This window comes from Mesoplodon bidens (assembly GCF_964165515.1).
Source record: "Mesoplodon bidens genome assembly, chromosome: 1".
In the NCBI taxonomy this organism is placed as follows: domain Eukaryota; kingdom Metazoa; phylum Chordata; class Mammalia; order Artiodactyla; family Ziphiidae; genus Mesoplodon; species Mesoplodon bidens.
Genome location: NC_138176.1, coordinates 174,358,845 through 174,380,552, shown reverse-complemented (window position 1 = coordinate 174,380,552; position 21,708 = coordinate 174,358,845). Strand labels below are relative to the sequence as shown.

Here is a 21,708-nt window from a genome sequence, read left to right as displayed (position 1 = left end):
AGAATATCAATATGTGCATTGTTATACACAATACATATTGTAATTAATATGTATACACATATTTGGCACTAGTACATGTTACTGTAAACATTAGTCTTAGCATATGGTGAGTTCATATTTAGAAATCGCTAAGTATGTTTAGAATTAATAGATGTATTACTTGTAACTTAACCTTAAATTCATTATCTAATGCAATCTCCATTTATAAATTAATAGGCTATGATCTCATCAACTCATTGATTGTGACTAGGCATACACAAATTTCACATATATTTTTTGTATTTTCTCTATCCATTTTACTAATTTTTAATTTTTTTATAAAGCAGGCTCTTATTAGTTATCTATTTTTATACATATTAGTGTATGTATGTCAATCCCAATCTCCCAATTCACCCCACCACCAACACTACCCGCCCCACTTTCACCCCTTGTTCTGCATACGTTTGTTCTCTAAATCTGTGTATTTCTGCCTTGCAAAGTGGTTCATCTGTTCCATTTTTCTAGATTCCACATATACACGTTAATATGCAACCTTTGTTTTTCTCTTTCTGACTTATTTCACTCTGTATGACAGTCTCTAGGTTCATCCACATCTCTAAAAAAGACCCAGTTTTGTTCCGTTTTATGGCTGAGTAATATTCCATGATATATATGTACCACATCTTCTTTATCCATTTGTCTGTCGATCGGCATTTAGGTTGCTTCCATGACCAGGCTATTGTAAATAGTGCAACAATGAACACTGGGATGCATGAGTCTTTTTGAATTATGGTTTTCTCTGGGTATATGCTAAGTAGTGGGATTGTTGGGTCATATGGTAATTCTATTTTTAGATTTTAAGGAACCTCCATACTGTTTTCCATAGTGGCTGTATCAATTTACATATCCACCAACAGTGCAAAAGTGTTCCCTTTTATCCACACCCTCTCCAGCATTTGTTGTTTGTAGATTTTCTGATGACACCCGGTCTAACCGGTGATAACTCACTGTAGTTTTGATTTGCATTTTTCTAATGATTAGTGACGTTGAGCAGTTTTTCATGTGCTTCTTGGCCATCAGTATGCCTTCTTTGGAGAAATGCCTATTTAGGTCTTCTGCCCACTTTTTGATTGGGTTGTTTTTTTAATACTGAGCTGCATGAGCTGTTTATATATTTTGGAGGTTAACACTTTGGGTGTTGATTCATTTGCAAATATTTTCTCCCATTCTGAGGATTGTCTTTTTGTCCTGCTTACAGTTTCCTTTGCTGTGCAAAAGCTTTTAAGTTTCATTAGGTCCCATTTCTTTACTTTTGTTTTTATTTCCATTACTCTAGGAAGTGGGTGAATAAGACCTTGCTGAGATTTATGTCAAAGAGTGTTTGTCCTATGTTTTCCTCTAAAAGTTTTATAGTATCTGGTCTTACATTTAGGTCTTTAATCAATATTGAGTTTATTTTTGTGTATGTTGTTAGGGACTGTTCTAATTTCATTCCTTTACATGGAGCTATCCAGTTTTCCCAGCACCACTTATTGAAGAGACTGTCTTTTCTCCATTGTATATCCTTGCCTCCTTTGTCATAGATTAGTTGACCATAGGTGCATGGGTTTATCTCTCGGTTTTCTATCCTGTTATATTGATCTATATTTTTGTTTTTGTGCCAGTACCATATTTCCTTAATTATTATAGCTTTGTAGTATACTCTGAAGTCAGGGAGTCTGATTCCTCTAGCTCCGTTTTTTTCCCTCAAGATTGCTTTGGCTTTTCAGGGTCTTTTGTGTCTCCATACAAATTTTAAGACTTTTTGTTCTAGTTCTGTGAAAAATGCCATTGGTAATTTGATAGGGATTGCATTGAATCTGTAGATTGCTTTGGGTAGTACAGTCATTTTCACAATATTGATTCTTCAAATGCAAGAACATGGTATATCTCTCCATCTTTTTGTGTCATCTTTGATTTCTTTCATCAGTGTCTTAGAGTTTTCTGAGTACAGGTCTTTTACCTCCTTAGGTAGGTTTACTCCTAGGTATTTTATTCTTTTTGTGGCAATGGTGAATGGGATTGTTTCCTTAATTTCTCTGTCTGATCTTTTGTTGTTAGTGTATAGGAATGCAAGAGATTTCTGTGCATTCATTTTGTATCCTGCAACTTCACCAAATTCATTGATTAGCTCTAGTAGTTTTCTGTTGACATCTTTAGGATTATCTATGTATAGTATTATGTCAGATGCAAACAGTGACAATTTTGCTTCTCCTTTTCCAATTTGTATTCCTTTTATTGCTTTTTTCTTTCTTGATTGCCATGGCTAGGACCTCCAAAACTGTTGAATAATAGTAGCGAGAGTGGACTGCCTTGTCTTGTTCCTCATCTTAGAGGAAATGCTTTCATATTTTCACTGTTGCGAGTGATGTTTGTTGTGGGTTTGTTGTATATGGCTTTTACTATGTTGAGGTACATTTGCTCTATGCCTACTTTCTGGAGAGTTTTTATCACAAATGGGTGTTGAAATTTGTCAAAAGCTTTTTCTGCATCTACTGAGATGATCATATGGTTTTTATTCTTGAATTTGTTAATATGGTGTATCACATTGATTGACTTGCATATATTAAAGAATCCTGGCATCCCTGGGATAAATCCCACTTGATCATGGGGTATGATTCTTTTAATGTGTTGTTGGATTGTGTTTGCTAGTATTTTGTTGAGGATTTTACATCTATATTCATCAGTGATATTGGTCTGTAATTTTATTTTTTGTACTATCTTTGTCTGGGTTTGGTATCAGGGTAATGATGGCCTCATAGAATGAGCTTGGGAGTGTTCCTTCCCCTGTAATTTTTTGGAAAAGTTTGAGAAAGATGGGTGTTAGCTCTTCTCTAAATGTTTGATAGAATTCACCTGTGAAGCCATCTGGTCCTTTTGTTTGTTGGAAGATTTTTAATCACAGTTTCAATTTCATTACTTGTGATTGGCCTGTTCATATTTTCTATTTCTTCCTGGTTAAGTCTTGGAAGGTTATACCTTTCTAAGAATTTGTCCATTTCTTCCAGGTTGTCCATTTTATTGGCATAGAGTTCCTTGTAGTAGTCTCTTAGGATGCTTTGTATTTCTGCAGTGTCTGTTGTAACTTCTCCATTTTCATTTCTAATTTTATTGATTTGAGTCCTCTCCCTCTTTTTCCTGATGAGTCTGGCTAATGGTTTATCAATTTTGTTTACCTTCTCAAGGAACCAGCTTTTAGTTTGATATTTCTATTGTTTTCTTTGTTTCTATTTCATTTATTTCGGCTCTGATCTTTATGATTTCTTTCCTTCTACTAACTTTGGGTTTTGTTTGTTCTTCTTTCTCTAGTTCCTTTAGGTGTAACATTAGATTGTTTGAGATTTTTCTTGTTTCTTGAGGTAGGATTGTATAGCTGTACACTTCCCTCTTAGAAATGCTTTTGCTGCATCTCATAGGTTTTGGATTTGTGTGTTCTTGTTGTCATTTGTCTGTAGGTATTTTTTTGATTTCCTCTTTGATTTCTTCAGTGATCTCTTGGTTATTCAGTAACGTACTCTATAGCTCCATGTGTTGGTGATTTTTACATTTTTCCCTCTTAATTTATTTCTAATCTCATAGCATTGTGGTAGGAAAAGGTGCTTGATATGACTCAAAATTTCTTAAATTTACCAAGGCTTGATTTGTGAAGCAAGATGTGATCTATCCTGAAAAATGTTCCATGAGCACTTGAAAAGGAAGTGTAATCTGCTGTTTTTGGATGGAATATCCTATACATATAAATTAAATCTCTCTGGTCTATTGTGTCATTTAAAGCTTGTGTTTCCTTATTAATTTTGTCTCTGAATGATCTGTCCATTGGTGTAAGTGAGGTGTTAAAGTCCCCCACTATTATTGTGTTATTGTCGATTTCCTCTTTTATAGCTGTTAGCATTTGCCTTAGGTATTGAGGTGCTCCTATGTTGGGTGCATATATATTTATAGTTGTTTTGTGTTCTTCTTGGATTGATCCCTTGATCATTATGTAGTGTCCTTCCTTGTCTCTTGTAACAGTCTTTATTTTAAAGTCTATTTTATCTGATACAAGGATTGCTACTCCAGCTTTCTTTTGATTTCCATTGGCATGGAATACCTTTTTCTATCCTCTCACTTTCAGTCTGTATGTGTCCCCAGGTCTGAATTGGGTCTCTCATATATATGGGTCTTGTTTTTGTATCCATTCAGCAAGCCTGGGTTTTTTGGTTGGAGCATTTAATCCATTCACATTTAAGGTAATTATCAATATGTATGTTCCTATTACCACTTTCTTAATTGTTTTGGATTTGTTTTTGTAGGTCCTTTTCTTCTCTTGTGTTTCCCACTTAGAGAAGTTCCTTTAGCATTTGTTGTAGAGCTAGTTTGCTGGTGCTGAATTCTCTTAGCTTTTGTTTGTTTGTAAAGCTTTTGATTTCTCTGTCGAATCTGAATGAGATCAATGCCGAGTAGAGTAATTTTGGTTGTAGTTTCTTCCCTTTCATCACTTTAAATATATCATGCCATTCCCTTCTGGTTTGTAGAGTTTCTGCTGAGAAATTGGCTGTTAACCTTATGGGAGTTCTCTTGTATATTATTTTTTGTTTTTCCCTTGCTGCTTTTAATAATTTTTCTTTGTCTTTAACTTTTGCCAATTTGATTCCTACGTGCCTTGACCTGTTTCTCCTTGGGTTTATGCTGCCTGGGATGCTCTGCACTTCCTGGACTTGGGTGGCTATTTCCTTTCCCATGTTAGGGAATTTTTCAACTGTTATCTCTTCAAATATTTTCTTGGGTCCTTTCTGTCTCTCTTGTCTATCTGGGATGCCTCTAATGTGAAGGTTGGTGCATTTAATGTTGTCCCAGAGGTCTCTTAGGCTGTCTTCATTTCTTTTCATTCTTTTTTCTTTATTGTGTTCCGTGGCAGCGAATTCCACCATTCTGTCTTCCATGTCACTTATCCATTCTTCTGCCTCAGTTATTCTGCTATTGATTCCTTGTAGTGTATTTTTCATTTCAGTTATTGTATTGTTCATCTCTGTTTGTTCTTAATTCTTGTAGGTCTTGGTTAAACGTTTCTTGCATCTTCTCTATCTTTGTCTCCACTCTTTTTCCAATGTCCTGGATCATCTTCACTACCATTATCCTGAATTCTTCTTCTGGGAGGCTGCCTATCTCCACTTCATTCAGTTGTTTTTCTGTGGTTTTATCTTGTTCCTTCATCTGGTACATAATCCTCTGCCTTTTCATTTTGTCTCTTTCTGTGAATGTTGTTTTCGTTCCACAGGCTGCAGGATTGTACTTCTTCTTTCTTCTGCTGTCTGCCGTCTGCCGTCTATTGGATGAGGCTATCTAAGAGGCCTGTGCAAGCTTCCTAATGGGAAGGACTGGTGGTGCATAGACCTGGGTGTTGCTCTTGTGGACAGAGCTCAGTAAAACTTTAATTTGCTTGTCTGCTGATGTGTGGGGCTGAGTTCCCTCCTTGTTGGTTGTTTGGACAGAGGCAACCCAGCACTGGAGCCTACAGGATCTTTTGTGGGGCTAATGGTGGACTCCAGGAGGGATCACACCATGGAGTACTTCCCAGAACTTCTGCTGCTAGTGTCCTTTTTCTTGCAGTAAGCCACAGCCGGCCCCCGCCTCGGCAGAAGACTCTCCAACACCAGCTGGTGGGTCTGGCTCAGTCTCCTATGGGGTCACTGCTCCTTCCCCCTGTGTCCTGATGTGCACACTATTTTGTGTGTGCCCTCCAAGAGTGGAATCTGTTTCCCCAGTCCTGTCAAAGTCCTGCAATCAAATCCTACTAGGCTTCAATGTCTAATTCTCTGGGAATTCCTCCTCCCATGGCCAGACCCCAGGTTAGGAAGCTTGATGTGGGGCTCAGAACCTTCACTCCAGTGGGCAGACTTCTGTGATATAATTGTTCTCCAGTTTGTGAGTCACCCATCCAGAGGTATTGGGATTTGATTTTACTGTGACTGTGCTCCTCCTACCATCTCAATGTAGGTTCTCCTTTGTCTTTGGATGTGGGGTATCTTTTTTGTGAGTTCTAGTGTCTTCCTTTCAATGATTGTTCAGCAGTTACTTGTGATCCCGGTGCTCTTGCAAGAGGGAGTGAGCACCCGTCCTTCTACTCCACCATCTTGAACCAATGTTCACATTGTTTATTTTATTTATTTATTTATTTATTTTTAACACGTTTATTGGAGTATAATTGCTTTACAGTGTTGTGTTAGTTGATGTTGTATAGCAAAGTGAATCAGCTATATGTATACATATATCCCCAAATCTCCTCCCTCTTGTGTCTCCCTCCCACCCTCCCTATCCCACCCCTCTAGGTGGTCACAAAGCACTGAGCTGATCTCCCTGTACTATACAGCTGTTCCCCACTAGCTATCTACTTTACATTTGGTAGTGTATATATGTCCATGCCACTCTCTCACTTTGTCCCAGCTTCCCCTTCCCCCTCCCCATGTCCTCAAGTCCATTCTCTACCGTCTGCCTCTTTATTCCTGCCCCTAGGTTCTTCAGAAACTTTTTTTTTTTAACACAGCCATAAAAAGAAACAAAATTGAGTTATTTGTAGTGAGGTGGATGGACCTAGAGACTGTCATACAGAGTGAAGTAAGTCAGAAAGAGAAAAACAAATACCATATGCTAACACATATATATGGAATCTAAAAAAATTTTTTAAAGATTATAAAATTAATATACATATTCTCCCTCTGATTTCCATTGCCTAAATTCTTTGCACTAAGTTATGATGCTCTGTTGAATATATTGCATGCAGAATGCATGCAGCACATGCCATAAAGCATCTGCAATGAGGATAAGAGGGAAGTATTATCCTTAATTTGCATATCACACTATACACAGTAACTAATTTGTCAAATATCAGACAATTTACATATTCTAGGCCTCCTTCCCTCCCTTCCTTGCAATTTAGTTCACTTTTTATTTTTTTTGCAACTGAATTTTATAGAGAGGAAAATATATCTTTAGCTAAGCTGGTTTAATTTGAAAATACACATATTAGATTTCTCCAAATGACTTAATAATGAAAAAGAAAAAAAAGTGCACCTTCAGGTTAGATCGCAGAATGGATAGGGAGCTTAAAAGGCAAGCTCTGACTCTGAGAATTAAATTTAGCCTGCCAGTTCCTGCAGTGAAACATAAGACCACCTTCCCTCAGCAGCTCGAGTGGGGAGACATTGTTCTGCTGTCTCTCCAGACTCCTTTGTATGCTGAGGCTGACGTGATTCCCCAGATTCATATCCTGCACAGAATTTAAACTATTTTTGTAAGTAACAGCAAGAGGAATTTATTGACTTCTTCTCTGATTGAAAGCAGAAGTGACCACTTGCATCAAATAATCCACTTGGATTTTTAGCTTATTAAGAATGAGGTGGATTGTGATTGATGTTAGTTTTTATTCAACAGTCTCATCTATTCTGATATTTTAGTATCTTAGAATGTTTATGCAAAGCTTTATTTGGATTACTTACAGGACTGTGACTATTCTTTATTTACCAAGGTAACAGCACAAATAACATTACTTACAGAGGTAGGGGAGTCTTTCCCACAAATCAGCCCCCAAAAAACAAACATTTATTTACTGAATTCTTGGAATAGCTACAAAGAAATATAAGAGACAGTTACGGTTCTCAAGAACCTTTTAACACAGGGAGATAAAATATTTACAGGTACAATTAACCAATAAGGAAAGACAGTGATACAAGCACTGCCACAAAGCCAAAACCATAGTGGAGATTTTGCCCTCACAGGAATGAGATCTCATTACCTGGGTGACTTATTATTCTTCTAGTTCTCAGTCTCTATCTCTAAAATGCATAAGCTGGACTAGGTTATCTCTAAATTCTCTCCCAATCTACAAGTTCTAAGAACTTAATATCTACTCTCCTACACCAACCCCTCATAATTTTACTCTGTGTCCTATTGGTGGCAACCCATAGAAAATGGAAGCCAGTGGCTTCCCCAAAACATTCCCACTTATCTATTTCCTCTTAGACACTTTTAACAATTCATAGACCAAGAAGAAATATAGTCCAATTTCTTCACATATTTATGAACAAGAGGAGTGAAATATTAATTACCCACATACAAGATATATGCATTATGGTCTATCCACAAATCTTTTAAATGTAATTTTATTTGAAGGGGCCATTGAGAGTCTAATTTTTAGATAAAGAAACAAGCTTACATAGTTACAAGCACTGAGGTTTTTCTCCTTGACAGACCCTGCATTCTATGAACCTAATATTGTGTTTGAGTTCTCAAAAGATATGCAAAGGGATACACCAGCCAAATGGTTAATTTTTTTAATTCCTGAGATGACTCTGACAGCAAATCACTGCCTCCTCCTGCCCTATATTTTTCTAGATGAGATAACACAGAAGAAACTTTCCAACGTATTCACCACTCCCTCTCTAAAACTAAGCTCCCTCTTGTGCTTAACTAGCCTGGCATCTCTTGGCCCCAGAAAAATAAATGGAATTTAGCAAGTAGAAATCATTCTAATCCAAACTGTACTTCCCCAAGTCTTACAGCCCAAAACGCCACAGCAGAGGGCACGTGGGGACTAAAAAAGAGAGCATTATCATAAATCCCTTCACTTCTTCCACTAAAGATCTCTTTATTCCAGCTCGTGATATTGTTTCAAACTACTCTACTATGGGTTCTAAATTGTCCTAGGGCTTCTCCATTAATAGGCTTAAGAGACGGAAGGATGGAGATGATGTTAACAACAAAACAGCACAACTAGTAAACTGCAGTATGAACTAGGATCCATATTGTGTGGCTCCAAACCCACTGTTTTTTCTTCTCACATTTTGCTATCATCTGTAATTAAAATCACTCTTCCCTAAAAGTTTTAAAATTACATAATATTAAAATTATCTTTTCTTATTCTGCTACTTTAAATAATACAGATTTTCCTTCATTAGCACATTTGACTTTTAAACAACATACACTGTCATACATTAAGCATCAAAACTCCCAAACTGATTATTGTAATAAAGTTCAAACTTAAATTCAACTGATACATTTTTCAAGTTTTCACAAGTGATAGTGCAGCCTGACAGAAAACAAGTTTTGCTGCTACATAAAAACAAAGTTAGCAAACCTTTCTCACATTTTGCTCCTGCTATTTTTCAAATGTTGATTTTAGTTCTAAGGTTAAGTTTTATAAATTGTAAGTATGATGCAATTGAAATAACAAATTTCCTTTGGCACAACTAATGGGGCAAAACATCTCAAATAGGATGTTCAGTGTACTTAAGTTGTATATACTTAAATTGACTATGTGTTTAAGGTATAAGGAAAAATAACATTAAAGATCTGGAATAGAAATTTCTTCTGGGACACATACAAAGTGTTAGAGACATACCATCCTCTAAAACAGGAGCTTTGTAATAATGTTTTATAGCAATAATAATATAACTTCTTTATCATAATATTCTATTTTCTGAGAACCAACCATCTCTTAGAATATTAAGGTTTCTTCAACTTTCACACAATTAACTTTAGTACATGTAGGAAAGAAGAAGATTGCTTAAATACTATGATGCACTGCTTCCCAAATATACCAACCCTAAAACTATACAAATACATAGAATATTCTCTGGAAAAATCTCATCACATTGAGCTGAGAAGAGATATAAGGAGTCTGAATTTTTCTTTAAGTGTCTCCAGAAATTCTTACTATTTGGAAAGCTTGGAGAAAATTATCATAATGGATTCAAAGCCAAATGCAAAGAATTTTAGATTATATTTACCAGGCTGCCCATCAGTCAGTAACTATATGCATATCATTTGAACGAGCTTGAAATAGAGCTAGTACTAAAAATATTTCCTTCATTATCTATAATACAAGCAGCATAAACTCATTTATTTACTTCTTAAGCACTTTTTAAATTCTCTGGAAATGCTACCAGTCAGTATCTTTGAAGAATTAGATAACTGTCCTCTAAGAGCAAAGACAAATAGAAAAACAATGGTAGTGGCAACCAGAGGGGTGAAAAGAATTCCTTTCAAAGAACTGAAAGAGTAATTGACTCAGTTTCCCATTGAGATTAATCTTTTTAAAACCAAAACAAAATCTGGGGGCCAGAGGTTTAAGTGAGCATAAGTTTATGTATGACTTTTGCTAGAAAGGGCTATATAACCATGATCATCTCCCAAAAGGTCAGTGAGTATTTAACCTTCCTTAATGACACATCTTAGAAATAGCAACTCCATCCCCCATATGACCTATATATTTCTAAAAGAATTCGCTGGCCAAGTTGCTTAATTTTGTCCTTTTTAGTAGATTCTAGACACAATATTTACAGTTTCAAAAGTAAGTAGGCCGGTATCCACAGCCCCTTTGTAATTCTACATACTCACATAAGAAGGTAGTGATGAATCAGAAAGTACTTCAAGATCAGTCAGCACCTCCTGGTTATAACAGCAACTTTGTTAATAATGAGGATGTATCCCAATGATATAAATCTGTCACCAGAGTTGAGGTATAAAAATTCATTGCAAGACATAAGGGAGGACTATATAGAATAAAAGTATTGAAATTTAATAAAAACATTAAACCTAGGGTCACTTTGGGGCTTTAATTGTAAACTCTTTTATTATGCAAAGCTAAGTGACTAGAGAATCACATGACTGATACAACACCAAGCCAACCCAAGCTTTTTCTTCGATCTCTGGCCTAATGCCTCATTACAGCATGAATTCCCCTCAAATTATACAAACAGGGGTTTAACAACTGTAACTTTTAAAAAGTGAATGATTGACTACTAATGGCTTATAGGTTCCTTAATAGAAAAGGGCAATGTTCATATGATTAACCCCTTTCTTACTACTCTTCTCTCCAGGATGGATAGGATGCAGTATTCCCAAATGGTGGGAGATAGAAAAAAATGTGACAAATGGGAGAGGCATTATGAATAATATCTGGCACCATTCATCCTTCTTTCTGTTTAGTTGAAGTACTTTTCAATACTCCAGATGGCTTTAGGAGCAATCTTATCTCTCTTAATGGTGCCAACCCAGAAGCCTCAACTATTCACCAATACTTCTTTTCAGTAGTTGTGAGATAGAGAGACCAATATTTCTCTAGAGACCTGTTGGGTCTTTATAGGAACTATTGGGAATCTTGCAAATGACCCTCACTATAATGTTAAAATCTACCATATAGGCAAATCCCCTTCATTTATAACATAACTCATCTCCAAAAATATTACCACAATAAATTTTTTAAATTTCAGTTAAAATCCAAAACGTAGTTGACTTTGTTATAAAGAGATTAATTAACCAGGATATCACATTTTTTATTTTATCAAATAGAAGCAGTAAAAATAGAGGGAAAAGTTGTCTTTCAGAGCTACTAAGTCCTGAGTCCAGATTCCAGCTTCACCTCTTCCTACCTGTGCATTTTTGAAATAGGCTGTTTGAACCTCAACTTTCTACATAAAGTGTGGCACCCAGCATGGAACATAAGTCCATTCTTTTCCCTTTCACAGTGCTTTCATGAGTTTAGGTATTAGAGATGCTCATAGTTTCCTATCAGGTTATATTGCTGGAATAAATCTAATAAAGCATAAGGTTTGTGGGTGGAGATTAAAAAGAGAGTGGTGGAATTAATAGATACAGAAAACAAGTCTGGACAGATATATTACAGAATTTTTCACAGTTCCCACTACAAAGGAATAATTAAGAAAACAAAGAGGTAGGTATTGTTTTGAGCAAAAGGACTAAAATAATGAAAAGGAAGCCTGCAAAGATGAAAAGGAGGCAATGCTGTGAGCCAGCTAGGATGTTACAGAAAATTTCTAAGCAATAAAATTTTAACATGACACAAAATTTAATTGATAGAACATTCTGAAGGCAGACAATGCTTCAGAAAAGATAGATGGGATATCACTTACCATGAGCCTTATTCTTTGTAAGAATTTGCTGGCATTTTTGTGGGAGTGAGGCCTGGGAATTTAAGCCCTCAGAGCTAACACTGAGCAGAGAAGGAAAGGTTCTTAAAAGCCATAAAAATATCAGGGGTATCTTAAATTTCCCAAACAACTACCATATCCCTAATGACAAAACTGCTATTGTAAATGGTTTTTCTGTAATCCGTCAGGAATATGGATTTAGTTATTGGTGGGGGATTATGGTCAGGGAGGGATATTTTCATGTTTTATTTACACTGATAATAATATATTTTCTCATGAGTATACTACTATATTCTCACGTCACCTCTTATGTTCTATCACCACCATATATATGTATTATATTGTTGAGATGGGGAAGGAAGAATACTTGTAAAATATTGGAAAGAACAATACCAGGTTCTTAAGTCCTCTAAGAAAATAAAAAGTTAGCTTACCGACAGCAAAATAAATACTGTCTTCCATGCATGGAGCTGATGTTACATAAGAGTTGATTATCTGAACCTTAACGGTGGCCATAAAATATGGTTGGTATACAAGTTCTAATTCAAGATAAAATGTCTTATACCATGTCTAATGAACTAAAGTCCTTATTCTAAAATCTCCAGATTAAGAAAACATTCTTCATTTAAATCAAGCTTAAAATGTTCAAGGAAAATCGACATTCAAATTAGGAATGATACACTGGCCTGGAGAATGGTCAAACTGTAAATTTATAGGTTTGCTTCTGAGAAAAGATGCATGTCTTATTGCACACTACAGGTAACATGAATAAATGTCTTTAAAAGGTCAACAGTTTGAAAAGTAAAATCACTTTGCTGAGTAAAGTTTTGTAAAACATTTTATTGTGACTATAGTTTTTTTCACCCTAAATTTTCAGATTATGGGAAGGAAAGTTGCTCCAAAATATGAAAATAATAGTACTTCAACATAACATACTATTAACAGTTGCCAAACTCCATAAACTTATACAATGTTCCATAACAAAATCAAAATTGTCTCTTAACTTTTTAAGTAGCTTACTTAAGTTATTTTCCAGTCAGTTCATCTTATTTATAATATTAACTGATAATGAATTAAATTATGAGAATAACCATGTTATGTATATGTGTACCCTATAAGTATTAGTTAAATAGACTTAGCAATAAGAATTTACTTTTCCTCAAAAATATTACAAAATTAATCCTTTCCAACATGAGCCATAAAGAAAAAGCTACATTTTATAACATTACCAACTATACCTGCCTCTGTTTACACAAGATTATTCTACAGATCTAGCTTAGGATATATGTATAGACATGTGCTAGCACTTACACTGGTATCAACTGGGCATTTGGAGAGGATGACTGTTGGGTAGCACAGGAGTGTCTGCGGACCTACTGGGGCCTGATTAAGGGGAATATGTTTGGGACTTCCTTTTCAGGTAGAGGGCTATATTCCTCTGGTTTGCAGTGACATCTGTGTATAGTTAGTTATTGCTACTCTTGATGGTGTAGGAATGGGTTCCAGTAATATTCCTACAATTCAGTTTTGTAACTAATTTTCTGTTCACAATTTCGTATTCTTTTTTTTAAGAATCCCAGATAATTTTAATACCAAAACAAAAACAAACAAACAAAAACTAATGGAATGCAACAATGAATAAAAGAATAATATATCAGGAGGTTATTCCACAAATAATACAATATAAAATATGGTTAAATATCAGAAATAATATATTTATAATTTATTACAAAGAAAAATAATGACCCAGTAAGACCACATCAGTTGGTGCTTAAACAACACTCCTAAAATTATGCAGCCACTATATTTTTTTAACATCTTTATTGGAGTATAATTGCTTTACAGTGGTGTTAGTTACTGCTTTATGACAAGTTGAATCAGCTATACATATACATATATACCTATATCTCTTCCCTCTTGCGTCTCCCTCCCACCCTCCCTCTCCCACCACTCTAGGTGGTCACAAAGCATGAATCTATCTCTCTGTGCTATGCGGCTGCTTCCCACTACCTATCTATCTATTTTACATTTGGTACTGTATATAAGTCCATGACACTCTCTCACTTCGTCCCAGCTTACACTTCCCCCTCCCGTGTCCTCAAGTCCATTCTCAATGTCTGCATCTTTATTCCTGTACTGCCCCTAGGTCTTCAGAACCATTTTTTTTTTCTTTTTAGATTCCATATATATGTGTTAGCATATGGTATTTGTTTTTCTCTTTCTGACTTACTTCATTCTGAATGACACTCTCTAGGTCCATCAACCTCACTACAAATACTTCAATTTCATTTCTTTTTATGGCTCAGTAATATTCCATTGTATATATGTGCCACATCTTCTTTATCCATTCATCTGTTGATGGACACTTAGGTTGCTTCCATGTCCTGGCTATTGTAAATAGAGCTGCAATGAATATTGTGGTATATGACTCTTTTTGAATTATGGTTTTCTCAGGGTATATGCCCAGTAGTGGGATTGCTGGGTCATATGGTAGTTCTATTTTTAGATTTCTAAGGAATCTCCATAATGTTCTCCATAGTGGCTGCATCAATTTACATTCTCACTAGCAGTGCAAGAGGGTTCCCTTTTCTCCACACCCTCTCCAGCATTAATTGTTTGTAGATTTTTTGATGGTGGCCATTCTGGCCGGTGTGAGGTGATACCTCATTGTAGGTTTGTTTGTTTTTTTTTCTCTGTACGCGGGCCTCTCACTGTTGAGGCCACTCCCGTTGGGGAGCACAGGCTCCAGACACACAGGATCAGCAGCAATGGCTCACGGGCCCAGCCGCTCCACGGCACGCAGGATCCTCCCGGACTGGGGCACGAACCCACGTCCCCTGCATCGGCAGGCGGACTCTCAACCACAGCGCCACCAGAGAAGCCCCCTCATTGTAGTTCTGATTTGCATTTCTCTACTGATTAGTGATATTAAGCATCTTTTCATGTGTTTGTTTGCAATCTGTATATCTTCTTTGGAGAAATGTCTATTTAGGTGTTCTGCCCATTTTGGGATTGGGTTTTTTATTTTTTTGATAATGAGCTGCATGAGCTGCTTGTAAATTTTGGAGATTAATCCTTTGTTAGTTGCTTCATTTGCAAATATTTTATCCCATTCTGAGGGTTGTCTTTTGGTCTTGTTTATGGTTTCCTTCGCTGTGCAAAGGCTTTTACGTTTCATTAGGTCCCATTTGTTTATTTTTGGTTTTATTTCCATTTCTCTAGGAGGTGGGTCAAACAGGATCTTGCTGTCATTTGAGTCATAGAGTGTTCTGCTTAAGTTTTCCTCTAAGAGTTGTATAGTGTCTGGCCTTACATTTAGGTCTTTAATCCATTTTGAGTTTACTGTTGTGTACAGTGTCAGGGAGTGTTCTAATTCATTCTTTACATGTAGCTGTCCAGTTTTCCCAGCACCACTTAGTGAAGAGGCTGTCTTTTCTCCATTGTATATTCTTGCCTCCTTTTATCAAAAATAAGGTGACAATAGGTGCAGGGGTTTACCTCTGGCCTTTCTCTCCTGTTTCATTGATCTATATTTCTGCTTTTGTGCCAGTACCATACTGTCTTGGTTACTGTAACTTTGTAGTATAGTCTGAAGTCCAGGAGTTTGATTCCTCCAGTTTTTCTTTCTCAAGATTGCTTTAATTTCTTTCATCAGTGTCTTATAATTTTCTGCATACAGGTCTTTTGTCTCCTTAGGTAGGTATATTCCTAGGTATTTTATTCTTTTTGTTGCAATGGTAAATGGGAGGGTTTCCTTAATTTCTCTGTCAGATTTTTCATCATTAGTGTATAGGAATGCAAGAGATTTCTGTGATTAATTTTGTAACCTGCTATTTTACCAAATTTATTGAATAGCTCTAGTAGTTTTCTGGTAGCACCTTTAGGATTCTCTATGTAGAGTCTCATGTCATCTGCAAACTGTGACAGCTTTACTTCTTTTCCAATTTGGATTACTTTTATTTCTTTTCCTTCTCTGATTGCTGTGACTAAAACTTCCAAAACTATGTTGAATAACAGTGGTGAGAGTGGGCAACTTTGCCTTGTTCCTGACCTTAGAGAAAATGGTTTCAGTTTTTCACCATTAAGAATGATGTTGGCTGTGGGTTTGTCATATATGGCCTTCATTATGTTGAGGTAAGTTCCCTCTATGCCTACTTTCTGGAGGGTTTTTATCATAAATGCATGCTGAACTTTGTCAAAAGCCTTTTCTGCATTTACTGAGATGATCATATGGTTTTTCTCCTTCAATTTGTTAATATGGTGTATCACATTGTTTGATTTGCGTAGATTGAAGAATCCTTGAATCCCTGGGATAAATCCCACTTGATCATGGTGTATGATCCTTTTAATGTATTGTTGGATTCTGTTTGCTAGTATTTTGTTGAGAATTTTTGCATCTATATTCATCAGTCTCTAATTCTATCTAATTCAAATCTGATGAATATCTAATTCATCAGATATTGATCTGTAATTTTCTTTTTTTGTAGTATCTTTATCTGGTTTTGGTATCAGGGTGACGGTGGCCTCATAGAATGAGTTTGTGAGTGTTCCTTCCTCAATTTTTTGGAAGAGTTTGAGAAGGATGGGTGTTAGCTCTTCTCTAAATGTTTGATAGAATTTGCCTGTGAAGCCATCTGGTCCTGGGCTTTTCTTTGTTGGAAGATTTTAAATCACAGTTTCAATTTCAGTGCTTGTGATTGGTCTGTTCATATTTTCTATTTCTTCCTGGTTCAGTCTCAGAAGGTTGTTCATCTAAGAATTTGTCCTTTTCTTCTAGGTTGTCCATTTTATTGGCATATAGTTTCTTGTAGTAATCTCTCATGATCCCTTGTATTTCTGCAGTGTCAGTGTTACTTCTCCTTTTTCATTTCTAATTCTATTGATTTGATTTGAGTCTTCTTCCTTTTTTTTCTTGATGAGTCTGGCTAATGGTTTATCAATTTTGTTTATCTTCTCAAAGAACCAGCTTTTAGTTTTATTGATGTTTTCTACTGTTTCCTTCATTTCTTTTTCAATTATTTCTGATCTGATGTTAATGATTTCTTTCCTTCTGCTCACTTTGAGGTTGTTTCGTTCTTCTTTCTCTAATTGCTTTAGGTGTAAGGTTAGGTGGTTTATTTGAGATGTTTCTTGTTTCTTGAGGTACAACTGTATTGCTATAAACGTCCCTCTTAGAACTGTTTTTGCTGCATCCCATAGGTTCTGGTCACTGTGTTTTCATTATCATTTGTTTCCAGGCATTTTTTGATTTCTTCTTTGATTTCTTCAGTGATCTCTTGGTTATTAAGTAGTGTATTGTTTAGCCTCCATGTGTTTGTATTTTTCACAATTTTTTTCCTGTAACTGATATCTGGGCTCATAGCATTGTGGTCAGAAATGATACTTGATATGATTTCAATTTTCTTAAATTTACCAAGGATTGATTTGTGACCCAAGATGTGATCTATCCTGGAGAATGTTCTATGAGCACTTGAGAAGAAAGTTTATACTGTTGTTTTTGGATGGAATGCCCTATAAATATCAATTAAGTCCATCTTGTTTAATGTATCATTTAAAGCTTGTGTTTCCTTATTTATTTTCATTTTGGATGATTTGTCCATTGGTGAAAGTGGGGTGTTAAAGTCCCCTACTATGATTGTGTTACTGTCAATTTCCCCTTTTATGGCTGTTAGCATTTGCCTAATGTATTAAGGTGCTTCTATGTTGGGTGCATAAATATTTACAATTGTTATATCTTCTTGGATTGATCCCTTGATCTTATGTAGTGTCCTTCTTTGTCTCTTGTAATTGTTTTTATTTTAAAATCTATTTTGTATGATATGAGAATTGCCACTCCAGCTTTCTTTTGATTTCCATTTGCATGGAATATCTTTGTCCATCCCCTCAGTTTCAGTCTGTATGTGTCCCTAGGTCTGAAGTGGGTCTCTTGTAGACATCATATATACGGGTCTTGTGTTTGTATCCATTCAGCCAGCCTATGTCTTTTGTTTGGAGCATTTAATCCGTTTACATTTAAGGTAATTATCAATATGTATGTTCCTATTACCATTTTCTTAATTGTTTTGGGTTTGTTATTGTAGGTCTTTTCCTTCTTTTGTGTTTCCTGCCTAGAGAAGTTCCTTCTGCATTTGTTGTAAAGCTGGTTTGGTGGTGCTGAATTCTCTTAGCTTTTGCTTGTCTGTGAAGGTTTTAATTTCTCCATCAAATCTGAATGAGATCCTTGCTGGGTCGAGTAATGTTGGTTGGAGGTTTTTCCCTTTCATCACTTTAAATATGTCCAGCTACTTCCTTCTGGCTTGCAGAGTTTCTTCTGAAAGATAAGCTGTTAACCTTATGGGGATTCCCTTGTATGTTATTTGTGGTTTTTGCCTTGCTGCTTTTAATATTTTTTCTTTGTATTTAATTTTTGATAGTTTGATTAATATGTGTCTTGGCGTGTTTCTCCTTGGATTTATCCTGTATGGGACTCTCTGTGCTTCCTGGAGTTGACTGACTATTTCCTTTTCCATATTAGGGAAGTTTTCAACTATAATCTCCTCAAATATATTCTCAGTCCATTTCTTTTTCTCCTCTTCTTCTGGGATCCATATAATGCGAATGTTGGTGCATTTAATGTTGCCTTGGAGGACTCTGAGACTATCCTCAATTCTTTGCATTCTTTTTTTCTTTATTGTGCTCTGCAGTAGTTATTTCCACTATTTTATCTTCCAGGTCACTTATCCATTCTTCTGCCTCAGTTATTCTGCTATTGATTTCTTGTAGAGAATTTTTAATTTCATTTGTTTTGTTGTTCATCATTTTTTGTTTGCTCTTTAATTCTTCTAGGTCCTTGTTAAACGTTTCTGGTATTTTCTCCATTCTATTTCCAAGATTCTGGATCATCTCTACTATCATTACTCTGAATTCTTTTTCAGGTAGACTGCCTATTTCCTCTTCATTTGTTTGGTCTGGTGGGTTTTTACCTTGCTCCTTCATCTGCTGTGTGTTTCTCTGTCTTCTCATTTTGCTTAACTTACTGTATTTGGGGTCTCCTTTTCACAGGCTGCAGGTTCGTAGTTCCTGGTGTTTTGGTGTCTGTCCCCAGTGGCTAAGGTTGGTTCAGTGGGTTGTGTAGGCTACCTGGTGGAGGGGACTGATGCCTGTGTTCCAGTGGATGAGGCTGGATCTTGTCTTTCTGGTGGGCAGGACTGTGTCTGGTGGTGTGTTGGGTTGTCTGTGAATTGGTTTTAGGCAGCCTCTCTGCTAATGGGTGGGGTTGTGTTCCTGCCTTGCTAGTTTTTTGGCATAGGGTGTCCAGCACTGTAGCTTGCTGGTTGTTGAGTGGAGCTGGGTCTTAGCGTTGAGATGGAGATCTCTGGGAGAGCTTCCACTGTTTGATATTACGTGGAGCCTGGGGGTCTCTGGTGGACCAGTGTCCTGAACTCGGCTCTCCCACCTCAGAAGCACAGTTCTGACACCCGGCTGGAGCACCAAGACCCTGTCAGCCACACGGCCAGGTACATGGGGAGTTTCTTGTCTTTTGAGAAGTCTGAGGTCTTCTGCCAGCATTTAGTAGGCGTCCTGTAGGAGTTTTTCTACATGTAGATGTATTTATGATATATTTGTGGGGAGGAAGGTGATCTCTATGTCTTACTCCTCTGCCATCTTGAAGGTCTCCAGGTAGATTTATTTTAACAACAACCTACTGGAAAGCAGTTACAAAATGTGGTTGCATGAGACAGCATATAGCAGTGCAAAGTAAAAAATGCTTCATAATAATTCTGATGCCAATTACATGTCCAATTTTTTTAAGATATATTAGTTGCCATTTCTTATATTAAATGATTTGGGGAAATAGCAGTAATCTGAAAAAACAGGAAAATACTGACAATCTAAGCAGATAAACAGTATATAGTAAATATTTATGATTTGGAAAAATCAGGGATCTCAATCAAGAAGTTAGATTTGTTAAAGCAAACAGCATAAGTACTGTAAGTTCCAGTAGAGAGGCAGGGTAAAGAGATCACTCTAGCTGGCAGAAACCAAGTTTAGATTCAGGAGAAGCTATCACTGCCAGGGAGATATAAAGTGGCACCATTGAAAGAATTGTGACTAATGAATATCTGCCTTAGTTTTAGATAATACATATAACATGGCTTCACCCTCCTAGCAGGACTTTCAAGAATAAATATTCAAGCATCTGGTATGTACAAAGTCACACATACAATTGGCATGAGGCAAGTGAGGTTGACCTGCATTATATATACAATCTTATATAATTTGCATCACTAGAAATGTTTATTGGGAGGATGCTTAAGCTAGATCTCTAAGGTATTGAATCCTACAAGATTTTTAAAAAGAAAGTCCCAGAAGGATCATGTTAGCAATCAATCTAATACCCTGGACTCCTCTAGAAGGCAAGTGACCTAATGATATACTCATGTATCCATTTATACTCTGTTCCTGCATCCACACACGCACACACACACACACACACAACACACCAACATATCAAAAAGTTCTGGATGGAACTCTAGTGTCACATGGCACTGTGCATGCATTCATTAGCAAAATCATATACAATATATCTGATATTTTAACCTTTCACTTAATAGTTTTATTTCTTTTTAGCCTTTGAGTCATCTTCCCAAGCTTGTTAAACTATCAACTTGTTTTTTTCTTGAGTATGGATAACTACTTTTTCTTCATATCATTCTGACATCTAAATTGTTAAAATTCCATGCATTTCATCATGACTGGGTCCCGTAATGTCTGAAATCTTGGGTTGCTGAATCTGCCTTGTATCCAAAGCTATACTATATATTAGCATTCCAGTTAGGTTTAATTTCATTTTCTAAAATGATTATTTCTTTAAACTCCATAAATAAATATGCAGAGCATATTTATTGCTAGTACCAGTGTAATTGAAACTACCAAACTCTAGGGAATTTTTATGAATTTATGAGATTCAGAATAAATTATTTTTATGAGAACTGAAGGATGTTTAAGTTCATGTTTAATTTTTTGTCATTTATAGTCCCTCAATTATTACTCAGCATTTTTGCATACAATTAAATGTGTAAGCTTTATTGATAGTAATTCTCTATAACATCCCTAATTATAACAAATTAATTTTGACTTGTTCTCCTTACTCAACTGTTCATGTTTTAATTTCTGTGCATGTTAATAAGGTTATTCACAGAAGCCAAAGGAAATGTATTTCTTAAGGGTTTGTCTTGCTATCTAAGTTACATGGGGAATTAGGAATTCAGTTAGAATGAGTTGTATTGGAATCTGAGTGTATGACATTCTTGAATTAGGTATGGAAGATGATAGTCATTCTAATCTCACTTTTATTTCATATACATATGATGAGATGACTTCTTCTAAGTCAGAGGGTAGGATGAATTCTCTGGGAAATTCATACATACATATTCACAGGCAATTTTCAGCTAGATCTGAAAATTATGTGAGGTAGGCAGGACTTTCAATAAGGAAAAGGAGTGTAACTATGCAGACCCTACTTGGAGTTGTAGAAGACCTATATAATTTTCTCAGCTTCCATATGCCACCAGCACCTATGCCCTTACATAGCAAGTCTAATAAAACATAAGTGAACATGTGACATCCACAAAGCAGAGCTATCTCCATGATCCCACAACACAAAGTACAAGGTTCAAGGCACTACTATTCCGTCTCACACCTGGGAAATGTCATTTTTTTCCCTAAAAGGAAAAGGTAACAGAGGCATATCAGGAGACACAGTTTCCAATTCCAGATTGAC

The 21,708-nt window shown here is 36.1% G+C and overlaps 2 protein-coding genes across 2 annotated transcripts in view; one reads left to right on the top strand and one right to left on the bottom strand.

The window, feature by feature from the left end:
• The window catches only part of CTNNA3 (catenin alpha 3), a 1,660,471-nt gene that overhangs the window by 1,041,216 nt on the left and 597,547 nt on the right, over window positions 1-21,708 (bottom strand). The gene's annotated exons all lie outside the window — the stretch shown is intronic.
• LRRTM3 (leucine rich repeat transmembrane neuronal 3) overlaps window positions 1-21,708 on the top strand; it is a 180,237-nt gene that overhangs the window by 125,339 nt on the left and 33,190 nt on the right. The gene's annotated exons all lie outside the window — the stretch shown is intronic.